The following is a 20163-nucleotide window of genomic DNA, read 5'->3' as shown; positions in this document are numbered from 1 at the left end:
AGAATAACTGAGAAGTGGGGGGGGGGGGGGGGTTGAATTAGTTATTCAAGGTCCAAATGTCCTATTCAAACTTTCACTAAGTATAGTGAGCCCATTCAATCATTTATTCATCCAAGCTTCAACTTTTCTGACTAGCAAGTTACTATAAATCAACATGCAAGCATAACACATAGAAGATCAACACATAACACAATGATTTATGTGGAAACCCAATTTGGAAAAAACCACCAGTACCATGCTACTCAATTCTCACTCTTTTGAAGTGATGCCCTATGAAAGACCTACCTTGTTAAAGGCTTACAACACACTATTAAATGTGACCTTGTTAGGGGATTTAACCACCCTATTAGAAGTGGGCCTAGTTAGAGGATTTTAGAACATTCACTTGGAATGCCACCTTGTTCAAGGATTTACAAGTGGCTATTAGGCCAACCTACGTCCATAGGATTTTCCTTCTATCTTAACTAATACAATTTCTAGAGAGTAACAATTAGGGATTTTGACCTGATTGTAGAATACAACTTAACTTATAGATCTCAAATCACTTCTCAGCTCATACCATTGCCTGGTCTTTAATCTCTGTAACTCTGACAGCTTGCCCTCCTTTCAAGCTTAGTCTCCTTGAGTCTCCAAGCTCAATGTACTGATGGGGACACAACCCAACAACAGAATAGACACAATAGAAAGGGGGAATTATATTAACTGAGAAAATATGCTAGTACAAACAGTGCAGAGAAAATAAACTTCAAAACATGCCCTACGGGCTTACAATAGCATAACTCTGGAGAATATTTCTCCTTTTAGCACCTCCTCTCAAGCTCCAATCCGAACTGCCTTTTACAATGCCAAAAATCTCCTTAAATAGACCCCGGAGGGTTAAGGACTAGGAGTACATTCTAGAAAGTGCTAGTAGGCATCCACCGACAAAATAGAAGGTTCCAAAAGCCGCGTTAGAAGTCAGTGCAAATCTAGAAGAATCCAGAAACGGTAGCCGAACTTCCGGGAGGCATAACTTTTGAACCGTAGCTCCGATTGACGAACTGTTTACATTTTCAAAAAGCTCTCGAAGCGCTCTATAGCCCTATGGACGAGCTTTGCTCATCCCCCATTTTTAGACCCTTTTTGAGGTCATTTAATGTGCCAAACTTGACTTTGAAGCATTCTTAGGAGGTCTCCAAAACCCGAAAAACTACAATAACTTTCAAACCGTGGGGCCTTTTGACCTGATTCTTTTTTTGGAATGCTCTAAATCTCAATTACATTCATCTGGCCAAGTTGCACCTTCTAGGTCACCAAAATGATGGTCAAATTGCATGCTCCTATTTTTTTCGGGATTTTCAAATGCACTGATAGTTGAACTATGAGAGTTGGAACCTTTATTTGAGCCAAATGGGTATCCAAAAATGTAAAGACATGAAATAGAAACTAAGTCTAAGTACATTTTTTTGGGTGACACAGGATTGCCCTTATACCTCTGGATGCTCCTGCATCAGACACCCAGGGTAGATTGAAAAGTGACCCTGTCACTTTATGGATGGTAGAGGAAATCCCAAATAGGAAACCTTAGCTACTGAAATCCAACTTGAGTCCTCGATCGGCCGTCCTTTCCATTTTACCAAATACTCTTCATACTGCCTGTTTCTGGTACTCCTACCCACACAATGATCTAGAATGTCTTCTATCTCCTCCTTCTTAGAAGCAGGAATTGGACATGGCTCTAAAACCAGTTCCTCATCAGCACCATCATCATGATACTCTGTTAAATCTGCAATGTTGAAAATGGGAGAAATGTGAATACCATCTGGCAGCTCCACCTCATATGCATTTCCTGAGTTATGTTTCTTCAAAATTTTGCAGGGGCCAAATTTCTTCATTTTCAGCTTGTTGTAAGTACCAACTGGAAATATTTCTTTTCGTAAGTGCACCATGACTAGATCCCCTACTTGGAATTCCTTATGTCTTCTCCTTGCATCAGCCCTAGCTTTATACTCTTGATTCATCTTGATAATGTGTGCTTGAACCTCCTCATGTAGAGGCTTGATGTGTTCAACAAATTCCTCAGCTTCAGCACTTGTTCTCTCCCCTTGTTCTATCTTCCTCAATTCTGGTGCAGTCCTTGGGCTATTTCCATATACAATTTGAAATGGTGATTTTCTAGTACTCCTATTTATAGAGTTATTATAAGCAAACTCTGCCTGTGGTAGAATCAAATCCCATCCCTTGGGCTTATCTCCAACTAAACATCTCAGCAAATTGCCCAGACTTCTATTTACCACTTCTGTTTGGCCATCAGTCTGTGGGTGATGTGTGGAACTGAATTTCAAGTCTGTTCTCAACTTCTTCCACAATGTCCTCCAGAAATACCCCACAAATTTAGTATCTCGGTCAGAAACTATACTCCTTGGAAGACCATGTAGTCTTACCACCTCTTTGAAAAACAAGTCTGCAATATGGACAGCATCATGAGTTTTTTGGCATGGAATGAAATGTGCCATTTTGGAGAACCTATCAACCACCACAAATACTGAGTCATTACCCCTTTGTGTCCTTGGCAATCTAAGAACAAAATCCATACTTATGTCCTCCCATGGCCGTGATGGAACAGGAAATGGCTGATATAGGCCAGTATTGTGACTAAACCCCTTGGCAACTTGACAAACCTGGCAACTTGACAAACCTGGCAACTCTGTACAAACTTCTTCACGTCCTGTGTAATTTGAGGCCAAAAATAATGTTCTCTAAGAATGGCAATGGTCTTATCTCGACCAAAATGTCCTGCCATCCCTCCACTGTGTTTCTCCTTAATCAGATTTTCCCTCATGGAACTCCTTGGAATGCACAATTGACTACCTTTGAACAACATGCCATCCTGAATCAAATAGTCTAACCACTTGGTTCTATCTACAACAACAGGTTCTCTACAAGCTTTCCATGCTTCAGCAAAATCAGGATCCTCGGGGTACAAATTCTTGAGTTCATCAAACCCAACTACTTCAACCTGCATTGTTGTAAGCAACAACTGTCTCCTACTTAATGCATCTGCAACCCTGTTAGATTTTCCACTTCTATGCTTCAACACAAATGTATAACTCTGCAAGAATTCTACCCACTTCATATCCCTCTGATTCAATTTACCTTGGCTATTTAGGTATTGTAATGCCTGATGATCAGTATACAAAACAAATTCCTTTGGCAATAAATAATGCCTCCATTTCTTTAAGGCCTGAACTATTGCATAGAACTCTTGATCATAAACATAATACTTCTTCTTTGCATCATTCAATTTTTCACTAAAATATGCAATAGGCTTACCTTCTTGGCTTAATACAGCCCCAATAGCGCTACCACTAGCATCACAATCCACCTGGAATACTTTTCTAAAATCTGGAAGTGCCAACACAGGCTGTTCTGTCACCTTCTTCTTCAGCAATTCAAAACTTCTCGCAACTGCTGCAGTCCATTTGAACTCTTTTCTATCTCCTCTTATTGTATCAGTTAGAGGTGCACATATGCCGCTGAAATTCTTAATAAACTTCCTGTAAAAACTAACCAGACCATGAAATGATCTTACCTCAGTAGCAGACCTTGGAGTAGGCCATTCTAAGATGGCTTTTACCTTCTCTGGATCCATTTTTAGACCTTCAGGTGATATAACAAATCCCAAATAGACTAACTCCCTTTTTGCAAAGACACACTTCTTTAGATTAATTAACAGTTTCTCTTCCCTTAGCCTTTCAAGGACACTACGAATATGCAGTAAATGTTCTTCCAAAGTCTTGCTGAAAATTAAAATATCATCCAAATAGATAATAACAAATTTTCCCAAGAACTTCTTAAGTACCTCATTCATGAGCCGCATGAAGGTGCTTGGGGTGTTCGTCAATCCAAAGGGCATGACTAACCACTCATAAAGACCCTCCTTGGTCTTGAAGGCTGTTTTCCACTCATCTCCTTCTCGAATCCGTATCTGATGATAGCCACTCTTCAGATCTATCTTTGTGAAATACTTAGCTCCACTCAAGCAGTCCATAAGATCATCCATCCTTGGAAAAGGAAATTGGTACTTGATGGTTATCCTATTTATAGCTCGGGAATCTGTACACATCCTCCACTCTCCATCCTTTTTTGGTGTGAGTACTGCAGGTACTGCACATGGACTCAGGCTCTCTCGAATCAAGCCCTTCCTCAACAGCTCCTGAACCTGTCTATTTAGCTCCTCTGTTTCAGTAGGAGTCATCCTGTGAGCAGCCTTGTTAGGAAAACTAGCTCCTGGAATCAGATCTATCTGATGACTGATTTGCCTTACTAGTGGCAATCCATCTAGAACGTTATCAGAGATAATATCTCCAAATTCCCCTAGTAAATCTGAAACTTCAAATGGTATTTCACTACTACCTTCTTTATCTTTCCTAGGAATCAAAGCATAGCACATACGCTGATGTTTCATGCCATCTAAAAACTTCCTTCCATCAACAAGACAAATCCTAGCACTGCTACATACCTTTTCACCTTCCTTTTTCATGGGCTTCAATTTGTGGCGAACTCCATCCTTTGTTAGAGAGTATGTGTTTGCATGCCCATCATGTATTGCATGTCTATCAAACTGCCATGGTCTAGCCAACAATAGATGGAAAACATCCATCGAAATAACATCACAAAGAACTTCATCATGGTAACTCCCAATTTTGAATTTTACTAAACATTGTTCACTTACCAGGACCTTATGATCATCTTTTACCCAAGAAATCCGATAGGGCTGGGGATGTTTCTCCCTCTTGAGCTTCAGCTTAGAGACCATCTCTTCGGATACCAAGTTATCAGTGCTACCACCATCAATGATCACATCACAACATTTATCCTCACACTTGCATCTGGTACGGAACAAACTCCTCCATTGTCCTGGTTCATTTTCACCACTTAGTAGGACTCTTTCATTTACCAAGGTCTCTCCTCTTTCTGCATCCTCTGAATGTGATGATTGTGCATCCTCATCCACATGAGCAACCCTAGCTTGGCCCTCAGCTCTCCTATCTGTCCTTCCTTTTCGTTGAGGGCATTCAAAGGTACGATGACCTTCTTCATTGCAATGGAAATAGGTACCACGGAAGCCTCCTCTTCCTTGTCCACGTCCTCTACCTCTTCCTCTTTGATTACCAAAATCTTGATCATGGGAGCGGTTGAAACCCTCATTCCTCTGGTTCCTGCTAGTACCCTCATCTTCATTTTTCTTTTGAGTTTCATTGTGGCCTCCATATGATCTACCGCTTCCCCTTCCTCCTTGACCGTGCCTTCTTTGTCTTCCTTCAAACCTTTTACTTAGCTTCTCTTCAACTCGTAGGGCAAACTGGTATGCTTCTTCAACGCTGGTCATTCTTACCAGACTTAATTCCTCCTGGATGCTAGGTCGCAACCCACTGATATAACAAGAAAACTTCTCCTTATTTGCCTCTGCATGCCCCACTCTAATCAGGAGTCGGTAAAACTCCTCTGTATATTCTTGGACTGATCTTCCTGCTCGCTTTAACCCATGCATCTTCTTAAACAGATCAAGCTCGTAGTCCACAGGAATGAACTGCTTCTTCAATTTGTCCACCATGCGATCCCATCTTGTGATCTTCTCCTTTCCTCTTCTAAGTCTTTCCACTTGAACCTCTTGCCACCAGATTTTGGCATGGCCTTTCAGTTTGGCCTTTGCAAACTTAACCCTATCTGGGTCCCTTATATCCTCATACTCAAAGTATTCTTCCAGTTCATTGATCCGATCGATCAACTCATCTGGTTTCAAATTTTCTGAAAATATACCCACTTCAATTGTAGGTCTTTTCCCAAACCTAGTAATGGCCCTAAAAAGCCTTTCCTCTACAGGATTCAGAACTTCCCCGTCAACTTCCATTACTTCCTCTTCATTGTCATCCTCACTATTGTCATCTGCAGCAATATTTGCTCCTCTACGAAGCTCCTCTTGCAATGCTTGTACCTATTTCTGGAGGGCTCTAACCTCCTCAGGATCAATAGCTCTGGCCCTTCCACCACACTCTCTTCGTGGAGGTATCTTCTAACTTGAACCCACAACCACACAGTCCTGGTGCAAACTGCCTCACAGTCGGCGCTCTGTCTACACACTCAGGAAAACCGGCTCTGATACCACTTGATGGGGACACAACCCAACAACAGAATAGACACAATAGAAAGGGGGAATTATATTAACTGAGAAAATATGCTAGTGCAAACAGTGCAGAGAAAATAAACTTCAAAACATGCCCTACGGGCTTACAATAGCATAACTCTGGAGAATATTTCTCCTTTTAGCACCTCCTCTCAAGCTCCAATCCGAACTGCCTTTTACAATGCCAAAAATATCCCTAAATAGACCCCGGAGGGTTAAGGACTAGGAGTACATTCTAGAAAGTGCTAGTAGGCATCCACCAAAAAAATAGAAGGTTCCAAAAGCCGCGTTAGAAGTCGGTGCAAATCTAGAAGAATCCAGAAACGGTAGCCGAACTTCCGGGAGGCATAACTTTTGAACCGTAGCTCCGATTGACGAACTGTTTACATTTTCGAAAAGCTCTCGAAGCGCTCTATAGCCCTATGGACGAGCTTTGCTCGTCCCCCATTTTTTGACCCTTTTCGAAGTCATTTAATGCGCCAAACTTGACTTTGAAGCATTCTTAGGAGGTCTCCAAAACCCGAAAAACTGCAATAACTTTCAAACCGTGGGGCCTTTTGACCTGATTCTTTTTTTGGAATGCTCTAAATCTCAATTACATTCATCTGGCCAAGTTGCACCTTCTAGGTCACCAAAATGATGGTCAAATTGCATGCTCCTATTTTTTTCAGGATTTTCAAATGCACTGATAGTTGAACTATGAGAGTTGGAACCTTTATTTGAGCCAAATGGGTATCCAAAAATGTAAAGACATAAAATAGAAACTAAGTCTAAGTACATTTTTTTTGGTGACACAGGATTGCCCTTATACCTCTAGATGCTCCTGCATCATGTACCAGTGCAATCATCTCTTCATGACCACCTGTAGAAGTAGAGCCTTTGTGCTCTTCCTTCTTCTAGATGTCTTCTCCTTGACACCCTTAACCACTTTGCAATTTAGGCTCTTTGGTAGCAACAACATCAACAACATTTACTTCTTGGTCTATGACTCCTTAAATAGAAGTCTTGGAGTTCTTTTCCCACTCAATTCTTCCATCCTTTTGATTTCAATTTGTATGGATTAGGTAGGATTCATTGCATCTAACCCATTTTTTTTTTCCTCTAGAAACTTCTTGAATAATCCTCTTGAATTTGCCTAAATATGATTTACATAGAATTTTGTGCCACCAAATCATCATCCTTATCTTCCAACTAGTCCACAAAATTCAAGGTAACCACTTTGTCAACTCAGATTTGGAAAAGCTTTGTCATTTGAAATAATGCAATAGCTCAACACTATTGAAATACTAGTGCTCGATACATGTTGTGTTACTCGGCATCAACTGTATTTTTCCTGATGCTCGACACCAACTAAGATTTTTCTAATGCTCGACACTTGAACTTCGCTTGGCACCTAAAGATTACTCAACACACACTAGAATTTTTTGTTACTCAACTCCAACTGAGAATTTTCTTGGCTTCAACTAACTTGCTCGACACCCACTAATGATCTTAGTTTAAGCTTTGTAGTTATCCTTGTTACAACTTCTTCCTCCAATGTTTCTAAGTGTGACCAACCTCTGTATCTTTGAGTATGTTATCAATACATCATTTGACCATTGTCTTAACTGATCCTTGCACTTTATTACAACATCATAATTCAACCTTTCCCTTAGGTGCTCTTGTCACATCTTGTTCATCAAATATTCTTCATCAATCAACTAAGTGATAGTAGTTGGATCTTATAAAAAAATGTCATTCCTACAAATAGCAGGTTTGACATCAATGACAAAACAATGATTGAAAACATTCTTTTAACAACAATCTCCCTCTTTGATCTTCAATCTTCTTCTTACAGTGATCTTTTCAATTTGATTTCTAACATTCTCCCTCTTTGGCATTGATGGCAAACCAAACTGATCAACTATCAGACTAAACTATTTAACCATAAGCTAACTAGGTTAGTCAAATGCCAAAAAGTAAATTGTATTACCATCATTTTTCACATCTCCTTCTACTATTTTGATTGCTTCATTTCTGCTTCTCGCTTTTTGCTGCTATATCCTTTCTTTGTTTTCTCCCTCCGTATTGCTCATCTTCTGTTGTTCTGATCAACCTTGATTATTTTTGTCAACTTATCCCTCTATCTTCATTTGATTAGTATCTCCCTTGTACTTTTGATCACATGTTGTTGATCAGTTTCTCACAACTTCTCCATCTATTTTCATTCTATATCTTCAATAGTTGTCCATCTTTTTTCTATTATTTCTCCCTCTTTGACAACAATGCCAAAGACATAGTAGAATCTTAATATACAAGTTTATTTTATGTAGGTCCATTCTATTTCTCCCTTTATCACCTTGCTTGTAACTAATTTGGAACTTCAACACTTCTACTACTCTAGGCATGAATCTTAAAGTAAACATCCTCTGCATCAATGTGTAAATCTTCAACAATCAGCTCATTTGATGTAGGGCAGTCTTGTTTTTACTTCAAGTAGCCTTGGCTAGGGGTATCACCCCTAACTTACCTCTAAGATACTCAAAAGAATCTTTAGATAGTGTTTTTATGAAGATGTCAGTAATCTATTCTTTTGAGCTAACATATTCCATCTTCACTTGTTTGTCTTCCACCAACTCTCTTACATAGTGATACTTGATTGCAATGTGATTGGTCTTGGCATGCATTGCATGGTTCTTTGATATGTTGATAGCACTTTTATTATCACAATAAAGTATCACAAGCTCAGTTACCTCTTCCTTCATTCCTTGCAACAAATGTTTGATCCATACAATATTGGTGCAATTTATAGCAGTTGCAAGATATTCAGCTTCAGCAATGGATTGTGAGGTACAACTTTGCTTTTTGCTGGTCCATGTAATCAATCTTTTTCCTAAGAAAAGTGCTCCTCCATTGGTTCTTTTTCTATCATCAATGTTACCTCCCCAATCTGCATCAGTGTAGGCTTTTAGTTCAAATTTCTCACTTCTCTTGTAGTACAAACCAAAGTCATCAGTTCCTTTTAGGTACCTCAATATTCTCTTTACTACCATTAAGTGATTTTCTCTTGGATTTTCAGAAAATTTTGCCACTATTCCAATAACTAATGTAATATTTGGTCTACTATGTACAACATATTGTAGCTTTTCAATCATTAATCTGTACAATGTCTGATTTACTTGAACAGACTTATCATTCTTAGATAGCTTATGTCTTGTTGCATAGGTGTGCTAACTAGTTTTGACTCTTCTAATCCAAATGATTTGAGTATCTCCTTGATGTATTTGGATTAGGTCACAGATATGTCATGCTTCAATTTATGTACTTGTAATCCAACAAAGAATTTGACTTCTCCAAACATTGACATCTCAAACTCATGCTTCATTTGATCAACAAAATTTTTGCATAGAACATCTTTTCCTCTAAATATTATATCATCAATAAAGATTTTTGATATCAAAATGTCTTTACTTTTTAAAGCTTGTATATATAAGTTGTTGTTGTCATCCATTCTCTCAAATCCTATGTTCAAAAAATATTTGTGCAATCTCTCATACCATGCTCTAGGTGCTTGCTTCAATCCATAAAGTGCTTTGTGTAGTTTGTAGACCATGTCTTTGTTCTTATCATCTACAGATCCCTCTAGTTGTTCTATGTAGACTTCCTCTTCCAGTATACCATTTAGAAAAGTAGACTTCAAATCCATTTGGTAGACTTTGAAACCTTTGTATGTAGCATATGCAAGTAATGTTCTTACTCCTTCCATTCTTGCAACAGGGGCAAATGTTTCCCCATAATCCAATCCTTCTTCTTGTGCATAGCCTTTGCAAACTAGTCTGGCTTTGTTTCTTATTATCTCACCATTTTCATCAAGTTTGTTTCTAAACACCCATTTGGTACCAATCACATTCTTATCAGCCGATCTAGGAACTAGGGTCCATGTTTTGTTCTTCTCAATCTGATCTATGTCCTCTTTCATAGCTTTATACCAGTCATCATCTTCTAGTGCATCCTTCACTATTTTAGGTTCAACCTTGCTCAGCAAACATGATTCATTCCTTAGTCTATTCCTTTTCATTGGTCTGGCATCCTTGTCACCAATGATTTGTTCTATAGGCGATGTGTTTTCACATACTTGGCTAATCTTGGTTTTTTCCTTCTTTCCATGTTTGATCCTTTAGCTTTAGAGTCATTTTGTACTTCTTCATTTGGAACTTCATCATTCCTCTCATGTGTACTATTTTATGAACTAGAACATGCAATTTCTACATTCCATAGCTCGGCTTCTGAATGTAGCTCAACATTCACTGGTTGTGACTCGGTAGATACTATAATTTGTTGCTGATTCCCAACTTGATTTGTAGCATTGTCTTCAATAGTCATTCCTTTCTATAAGTATAAAAAAGATCTATAATCCTTTGATTACTTAGTTTCATCAATATCAACTTCTACATGCTCATCAAAATTTACATTTGCACTCTCCACAATCTGTTAGTGTTAGTGTTCAAACACTTGTATGCCTTACTTCTAGTAGAGTATCCAAGGAATATGCCTTCATCACTCTTTGCATCAAACTTGCCATTTCTAGTGTCTTTAAGAATATAGCATTTACAACCAAATACTTTGAAATGTTTAACATTAGGTGAATGACCATACCACAATTCAAAAGGTGTTGCATTTGTACCTTTCTTAACTTGAACTCTATTCAGTGTGTAGACTGCAATACTTATAGCTTCTCTCTAGTACTTTAGTGCAACATTTTTTTCCATCATCAAGGTTCTAGAACAATCAATTACTGACCTATTCCTTCTTTCAGCAATACCATTCTATGGTGGAGTTCTTGGTGCTGATGTTTTTCATTTGATGCCTTTTTCATTGTAGAATATTTCAAATTCTTTTGATGTAAACTCACCTCCTCTATTTGACCTTACACATTTTAGGTTCTTTCCTATTTCCTTCTCAACTTTGGCCAAATACCACTTAAACATTTGAAATGCATCAGATTTTTTATTTAAAAACATAGCAGTCATCATCCTAGAATAATCATCTACAAGTAGCATTATGTTTTTGTCTCCTAGGTAGCTTTTCACTTCTATTGGACCACATAAGTTTGTATGGACTAACTCAAGTACTTCTTTTGAAGTATATGTTTTTCTTTTGAAACTAGACTTAGTCATATTCCCTAGTTGACACTATTTGCATACTGTATTTTTCAGGTTTCTTTAATTTGGGTAACCCTTTGACCTTGTTTTTTTTGCTAATGTTGATCATATTATCAAAGTTAACATGACACAACCTTTTATGCCACAACCACACATCATCAAGTCTAACAACAAGACATGTTGCATCTTCCATATATAGGTAAAAAAGATTACTCCTAGTTTTTTCACCTTTTCCTATTAGATTTCCATCAGTCTCATAGATCTTGAGAGTTTTGTTTCCAAACTCTACTTTGCAACCTACATTGCCTAACTATGATACACTCAACAAATTGGAGTTCAATCCTTCAATATAGTATGCATTATCACATGAAATTTTCTCTATGAGCTTAATAGAGCCTTTTCCTTTGATTTGACATGGAGCATCATTACCAAATCTAACACTATTTCCATCATATTGAGTAAAGGTAAAGAACTTACTTTTATCTATCATGTGATGTGAGAATCCACTATCTATGATCCACTTGTCATTTTTGTTCACACAGGTAACCAATGCTATTGCTTCATCTTCATCTTTATTTGATTCAACCTTCATGGCCACATAGACTACTTCATCATCATTCTCATCAAAATCTTCTTCAACAATGTAACATCTTTTGCCTTTTTCCTTGTAGTCTTTGCTATCATCTTCTCTCTTGTTCCTGTACTTGTTTCCTTCTTTGCAGTTTTTCTTTTGTGTACATCTTGTAGCAATATGACCTACTTCATTGCAATTGAAACATTTAATAGGAAGCTTACCCTTGAATTTACCTTTGCCTCTATGGAATCTCCTAGCCAGTAGTGCTTCTAACTATTCCACATCTTCCTCATCTGAACTGCCATCATTGGATGCATGTTTTCCCTTTCTTCTCTTCTTGCTTGATGTTTTCTTCTCAGTGTCTTTTATTGTGATCTTGGCCTTGAAAGCAGATTCAAGGTTCTCAGGTCTATAGTTATCAAAATTGGACAATTCAAATGCAATAAGTCTTCCCACTATTCCTCTAAAGGTTAGTGTGTTTCGTTGTACACATCTTAGCTCTTGAATGGCTGAGACTATAATAGCATAGATAAGGAGCAGAGTTCTTAAGTATTTTATAATTATAGTTTCTTCTTCCAATTGACCACTTAGACTTCTTATTGCACTTACCAGTTCTTTCATTCTTGCAACATATTGAGCAGCATTTTCACCTTCCTCCATTTTCATGTCATTAAACTTTCCTCTTATGCTTTCTCTCTTTTCTCTCTGGACATTCTGATCTCCTACATAGATATCTAATAAGTCTTCCCACATCTTGAATGCAGTGTCACAATCTTTGATGTCATCATATTTTGCATAATAAGTGCAGAGGCAATCTGCAACATTGCTTGATTGTGCTCCTTTTTATTCAAATCATCTACAGTAAGAGGTCCTACTGGATTTACATGTTTTGTTTCAATTGAGGTTTGTGCATAGTCACCTATTGATCCAAGGTGCAATTTCATCAGACTCTACCATGCAGTAAAGTTATCTTTGTTAAGCTTGGGAACTTCTCTCTTGGACATCTTGATCTTCTTGCTTTTAGTACCTTGAAACTAAATTAGCAGATGGCTCTGATACCAATTGTTAAAAATGTTTTAGAATAATTGAGAGGGTAGGTGAATTAGTTATTCAAGGTCCAAATGTCCTATTCAAACATTTCACTAAGTCTAGTGAGCCCATTCAATCATTTATTCATCCAAGCTTCAACTTTTCTAACTAGCAAGTTACTGTAAATCAACATGCAAGCATAACACATAGAAGATCAACACATAACACAGTGATTTACGTGGAAACCCAATTTGGAAAAAACCACCAATAACATGCTACTCAATTCTCACTCTTTTGAAGTGATTCCCTATGAAAGGCCTATCTTGTTAAAAGCTTACAACACACTGTTAAATGTGACCTTGTTAGAGGATTTGACCACCCTGTTAGAAGTGGGTCTGGTTAGAGGAATTTAAAATATTCACTTGGAATGCCACCCTATTAAAGGATTTACAAATGGCTGGTAGGCCAACCTAAGTCCATAGGATTTTCCTTCTATCCTAACTGATACAATTGCTAGAGAGTAACAATTAGGGATTTTGACTTGATTGCAAAATACAACTTAACTTATAGATCTCATATCACTTCTTAGCTCATACCATTTCCTGGTCTTTAATCTCTGTAACTCTGACAACTTGCCCTCCTTTCAAGCTTAGTTTTCTTTTGTCTCCAAGCTCAATGTACCAGTGCAATCATCTCTTCATTATCACCTATAGAAGTAGAGCCTCTATGCTCTTACTTCTTTTGGATGTCTTCTCCTTGCCACCCTTAACCACTTCAAAATATGGGCTCTTTGACAACAACAACATCAAAAACATTTTCTTCTTGGTCTATGACTCCTTGAATAGAAGTCTTGGAGTTCTTTTCTTGCTTGATTCTTCCATCCTTTTGATTTCAATTCATATGGATTAGGTAGGATTCATTGTATCTAACCCATATTTTTTTTCCTCTAGAAACTACTTGAATAATCCTCTTGAATTTGCCTAAAAACAATTTACATAGAATTTTGTGACACCAACTCATCATCCTTCTCTTCCAACTAGTTCACAAAATTTAAGGTAACCACTTTGTCAGCTCAGATTTGGAAAATCTTCGTCATTTGAAATAATGTAACAACTCGACACTATTGAAATACTGGTGCTCAATGCATACTGTGTTACTTGGCATCAACTATGTTTTTCTTGATGCTCAACACCTAAAGATCACTTGACAACAACTAAGATTTTTCTGATGCTCAACACTTAAACTTCACTTGGCAATTAAAGATTACTCGGCACACACTAGAATTTTCTGTTACTTAGCTCCAACTGAGAATTTGTTCAGCTTCAACTAGCTTGCTTGACACCAACTAATGATCTTAGTTTAAGCTTTGCAATTATCCTTGTTACAACTTCTTCCTCCAATGTTTCTAAGTGTGACCAACCTCTATATCTTTGGGTATGTTATCAATACATCATTTAATCATTGTCTTAACTAATCCTTACACTTCATCACAACATCATAACTCAACTTTTTCCTTAAGTGCTCTTGTTACATCTTGTTAATCAAATCCTCTTCATCAGTCAACTAAGTGATAATACTTGGATCTTACAAGAAAATTTAATTCCTACAAATAGCAGGTTTGACATCAATGACAAAACAATGATTGAAAACATTCTTTTAACAACAATCTCCCTCTTTGATATTCAATCTTCTTCTCACAGTGATCTTTTCAATCGAATTTCCAATAGACACATGGTCTTCACTACAATTGTGGCTATGACTATGTTCATGAGTCTAGTTGTGATTGCATTTGTGGGAGGAGCTTGACACAGAGAGGTTGAGTGTGATGGAAAGGGTTTTGGAGAGTGAGAGATTTTTTTAAAAACATGTATGTTAAACATATAAATTTTGAAGGGAAAAAATAGTGAAAATAATGAGAACATGTCTGAACAAAAGATTTCACAACCAAACAAGAACTTCAACGAACAACTCAAATCTCAAAATAGGAAAAAAGTATAAAGTTTGAAGTACCTAGTAAAGAACAATAACTCTACAACTAACAACAAATTGGAAAAAGAATAGAAACCTACTCTACAAATGAATTCAAATTTTGAAAACCTATAAGAATGGCAAAAAATGGCAAATCTACAAAGCCTAAAAATAGCAATCAAACATAGCCAATAATTTCTTACCTAAGTCAAATGGAGACTTAAATCCCTTCATGTAGATGAAGTGAGAATGACCCTATTGAGCACCCAATATTCATAGATTTGACAAAATTATGTTTTATGAAAAAGTAAAATTGGAATCGGTGGCTATTTGAATTCAACCTATTTAGGTGGAATAGAAAATTCTTATTTTTGGGCCAAAATAGGAATACATATTCCTATTCTTGATTCTGATCTAGCACACCTAAATGAAGGATTTGAGATTTTAGGAATTGATAGATACATATTCCAGTCTAATTCCTACTTCCAAATAGGCCCCCACAACAATAAGAATTGTTAATAGGCATCTATTATTCTAGATTTGATATTCTTGCATTTGTTATTCTTGACCCATTTAGTTCACTCAGAATTTGATGGGGAATATGTTTATCCTATGGTTGGTTGTAAAAAACTAGAATTGGAATAAGATTAAGTTTATATTTGTTTGTTTTAGTTTAATAGTCTTTTTCCTTGGTTAATTTTTTTATTATTTTAAAAAACATAGAATTAAAAATAAATAAAAAAATTTCAAGGAGTGAAGTTAATTTATTAGGGATTTAATTTTTTTTTTAATTCTCATAATAATCAAGAGCAATTATACATAGTAAAATACTCATGAAGCTAGTAGAATTGTTTCATCGAATTAGTCACCACAATCATAAATTAGTTAGTATAGTCATAAAAAAGTTCTAAAAAAAAAAAATCAAATTATTACTAAAATTTTCCACCATTTTTATACAAAATCATAACATAAGTTACATTATAGAATAGTTTCTCTATCTTTTAACTACATTTATGCATATGGTCACAATAGACTAGTGCACTTAAAACAATCATAATGGCAACTATAACTCAAAGTACACATCATAGAGGCCTAATTTCAGCTTTCACCATGGAAGAAAGTATGATGGTTGTAGCAATCTCTCGAACCTTGCACAACTTGTAATCATAACTTTTTTGTGTTATAGATTTAGCTACAGTAGATGGATGTGGGGCATCATCAACCCACCAAAAGAATCCATGACCATTATCCCCCTATAATACCAAATCAACATTAGTGGTTGTTAGAGTAATAAAGTTTAAAAAAAAAATTTAAATCATATTTATTTAATTATTAAGTCACTTATTATCTCTAGTTTACTTAAGCTAAACTTTAGGCATATAATAATTTATTATTTTATTGATTATTATCAAGCAACCTAGGATTTACCTATTAGAGTTTTGATCTCCTTTTATAAAGATTGATCTTTTTGTAATTTATTCATTCAATTTTAATAATAGCAATAACTTTTTTGGCTCCTCAAGAATGTCCCATATATAGATCTGTGAATTCTAGACTCCATAGTTTTTTCTTCTCTCCTTCTGTGATAGGTGTCTACATGCAGGTGATTCTTGGGAGCTCTGGGGTTGATATTTCATCAACTTCAACATCTTCATGCCCATGTTCTATTATGAGAGGTTTGGCAGCTTAGCTTTCAAATTTGTGTTTTTTCTTTCAAAGGGTTTCATTTTTTAGAGCTTTATTGTATTAGATCTAGGGGTCACCTTGTATGGTGCACTTTGAGTGCAAACAAACCTCATCGTTCAACTTAGAGCACCCCAAAACCCCTATTTTCATATAAGATTTGTCCAAATTGGACACAGTTGGAATTTGAGGCAAAAAACAAAAAAAGATTGCTCCTAAATTGGGTACATTTTTTGAGGTAGTGATTTGATGATTTTTGTAACAAAAATTGAGATTTCTGGCATGAGAATCATGATTTTTGACACACAAATCAAGATTTTCTATATGCAAATCAAGATTTATTGGTTGACAAATCTAGACAATTTTGGTACAAAACTAGCATGTCTCCTAAAGTTATTCTAGTATTGGTGGGCACGCTTCTCGATTCATTTTGGCACAGATTCCAAGATGGTAATTTTTCTTATTTTTCCCTTCCAACTCTTTTTGACCTAAGTGTATTTTTTGGCCATAACTTGCTCATCTAGACTCCATTCTTTGCAAATGAGATATTGTCAGAAAGATGGTTCCAATCCCATCATGATAATGCAATTTATTTAGACTTTTGATGTTTTTTGGTTAATATTTTATGCATTCAAAGTTAGAGGTTATATTTTTCACTTTAGGAGACATATCTTGAGACATTCTATTTTTCAGATTTTGTTCCATGCACATCCCATTCAGGTTTTTTGTTTTTTACATTCTGGTGGATATCTTGGTTGTTTCAAGTTTGGAGATTAATTTTGTTGCTTTAGATGATTTTTCATGGATTTTACTATTTTTTGTATCAGCCTTCTATCTCTTTTGATCTTTGTTGACATCCTTTTGTAGTATTTTAGCAAATGCACTGAGATAAAGTGTTAGTCTATTGCATTTGGGATCTTGCACATCTTTGTGTTTTTTTGAGTGCCTTGAGGAGTTTCATGTTGGCCATATTTTCAATCTTCCTTTGTTAAGTGAGTAGTCCTTCCATGGCATTAGCCTCATGATGTGTTGATGATACATGCCATTATAGGTGTTTGTACTTCTTTTGCACTCTCGATGTTCCTAATTCTTCTTTCTATAGGAAATGTTGTATTGAGTTTCAGTGTTCATGTCTTACCTCTTAGCATGATAGGAGTTATGTTGGTTCTATTATTTTTTTGGTTCAATGGAGTGAACAATGTATCCAATATTTGATCCTATGTACTAGGAAATTTCAGTGGTTCGATACCTATGCATTTTGATGAGATGGATCATTTACCATATAGACATTCTTTCATTCCTATTTTTTAAGGCCATGAAGATACCTTTCATCTTTGATTATTTATCTCTTCAAATTTAGTCTTCTCTACCTAGTCATGTTCTATAGAGTGAAGGTCTTTAGATCAATAGTTTAGCAGTGTTTGCAACTCCATGCTTCAGTGGTGTTCTTCATGATCATCCTTTTGTTCTTATCTTCTGGAACATTCTTTCCATCTCTTTTTGGAGTAGGGTTTTTCCCATATAGTTTTATCTATTTATCCTATTTGATGAGATTTGGTTATGTTTGGGTACCTCATTAGGCCTTGTTGCCAAGATCTAATTCTTCTTTCAGTAGTAGTTTCTAGATTTTTAGCTATTCCCTAATTTTATCTTAAGGGGGGTTGTTAGAGTAATACATTTTTTTTTATTAATTAAATCATATATATTTAATTATTAAGTCACTTATTATCTCTTAGCTAAACTTTAGTCATGTAATAGTCAATTCTTTTATTAATTATTATCATGCAACCTAGGTTTTACCTATTAGGGTTTTGATCTCCTTTTATAAGGATTGATCTCTTTGTAATTTATTCATTCAATTTTGATAATAACAATATCTCTTTTGGCTCATCAAGAATGTCTCATATATGGGTTTGGGAATTCCAGCCTCCATAGCTTTTGCTTCTGTCCTTCTATGACAAGTCTTTACATAAAGGCAATTCTTGGGATTAATGGGGTTGATCTTTCATCAACTTCAATAGTGGTTGCCATGATAATTTTTTCTTACACAAAATTCAAACATACAAATTTTTTTATAACAACCTTTCTTCTATTTGGACAAGACAAGAATATTCATTCTTGATTACTCAATGTATGTGAGTGTTGGAAATATTCAAGATATGACAAGTTACTGAGAGGGGAGGGGTGAATCAGTAACTTCTAAAATTTCAACAGTAAAACTGCATACTGATATATTCACCATTCATCCAAGTAACCTACTGTAAGCATGAAACAAAATCATTTGCAACACTTGAACACACAAATTTGGTGACCCAAAAACCTTCCAAATAGAAAGTAAAACTGGGGTGGGGATGAAACCCACAAAGCTTCGTTACTGTAGTATGAAGTTGGCCGGTTAAGGCTTATAATGACCACTTCTGGTGATCTGCCCTGTTAGGAGCACAAAGGATTGCTAGATCCACCTTGTTAGAGGATTTACAAACATACAATAAAGTATGCACTCTGTTAGGAGATTTACAAAAGACTGTTAAGTCTACCTTGTTAAAGGATTTACAAAAATTGATTCACCTATTAGAATGAAATAGTGGATCTGATTACAACTAATTGCTAATAAGATCTGCTATGCTCTGATTCACCTTGATGTGATAGATAAAACTTTTCTACTCCAAAATTCAACCTTGCTGAATTCCTTCACAACTCAGTACATATACTTTCGCACGCAAGTATTTCTTTCACACTTTCGCAGTTTCATTCATTATCATTACTATTTCCATTACTTTTGAATGATACAATACATTGCATATATATATGCCATCCAAATAAACAATACATGCAAGGTCGGCCAAAACAACAAGTGCAAATCTCTATACAAAGTCGGCCCAAGGTAAGAACTTGGGTTCACTGAACTGACTCGGTGTCCTTTTGATACTCGGCGTCCACTGCGTTACTCGGCATCGTCATGCACTCGGTAGAAGTGAAGGCACGGTCCATAATAAACACTTTGAGTAGTTCTGAACTTGGTAACCACTGGAGACTCAGTAGAAGAGATGTCACTCAGTGAACACTTCTATCTGAACTGTAGCTCGGTGATCAAAGGAAAGACTCGATAGAACCTTGTGACTCGGTGATAGTTAGTTTCCTTGATATCCGTCTGAGCTCGGTAAAAATTAATTTCCTTGATAACCTCACGAGCTCAGTTATCACGAAGTTCTCGATCAATACTAAGTACATCTTCACTCGGTCAAAACTGATTCCTTTCTTTACCTCGAACACTCAGTAAACACTGGTTGCTTTGTTTTACCTCGATTACTCGGTAAACACTGACTTCTTTGTTCACCTCGATCATTCGGTAAACACTGAGAACTAGGTAAAGCTTGGCTTACAAAGGAATGTCCGGTGAGAGCTCGGTAAGCATTCAGAATCCAATAAGTGTTGTAACTAATGACAAAAATGTATCATAATGCCAACAATCTCCCCCTTTGGCATTAGTGACAAAAACACTTATGAGAAAAAATTTATCTGACATGCTGATGACTGATTCTGAATATACATAGCTTCGTTATATACAACTCCCCCATAGAATGTACATAGATTATTTACAT

The sequence above is a fragment of the Cupressus sempervirens genome, chromosome 3, assembly GCF_028749045.1.
Source record: "Cupressus sempervirens isolate cs-2001-9-10 chromosome 3, ASM2874904v1, whole genome shotgun sequence".
Lineage (NCBI taxonomy): Eukaryota > Viridiplantae > Streptophyta > Pinopsida > Cupressales > Cupressaceae > Cupressus > Cupressus sempervirens.
The sequence above is the reverse complement of the archived record's forward strand: the minus strand, read 5'-3'. Positions refer to the sequence as shown.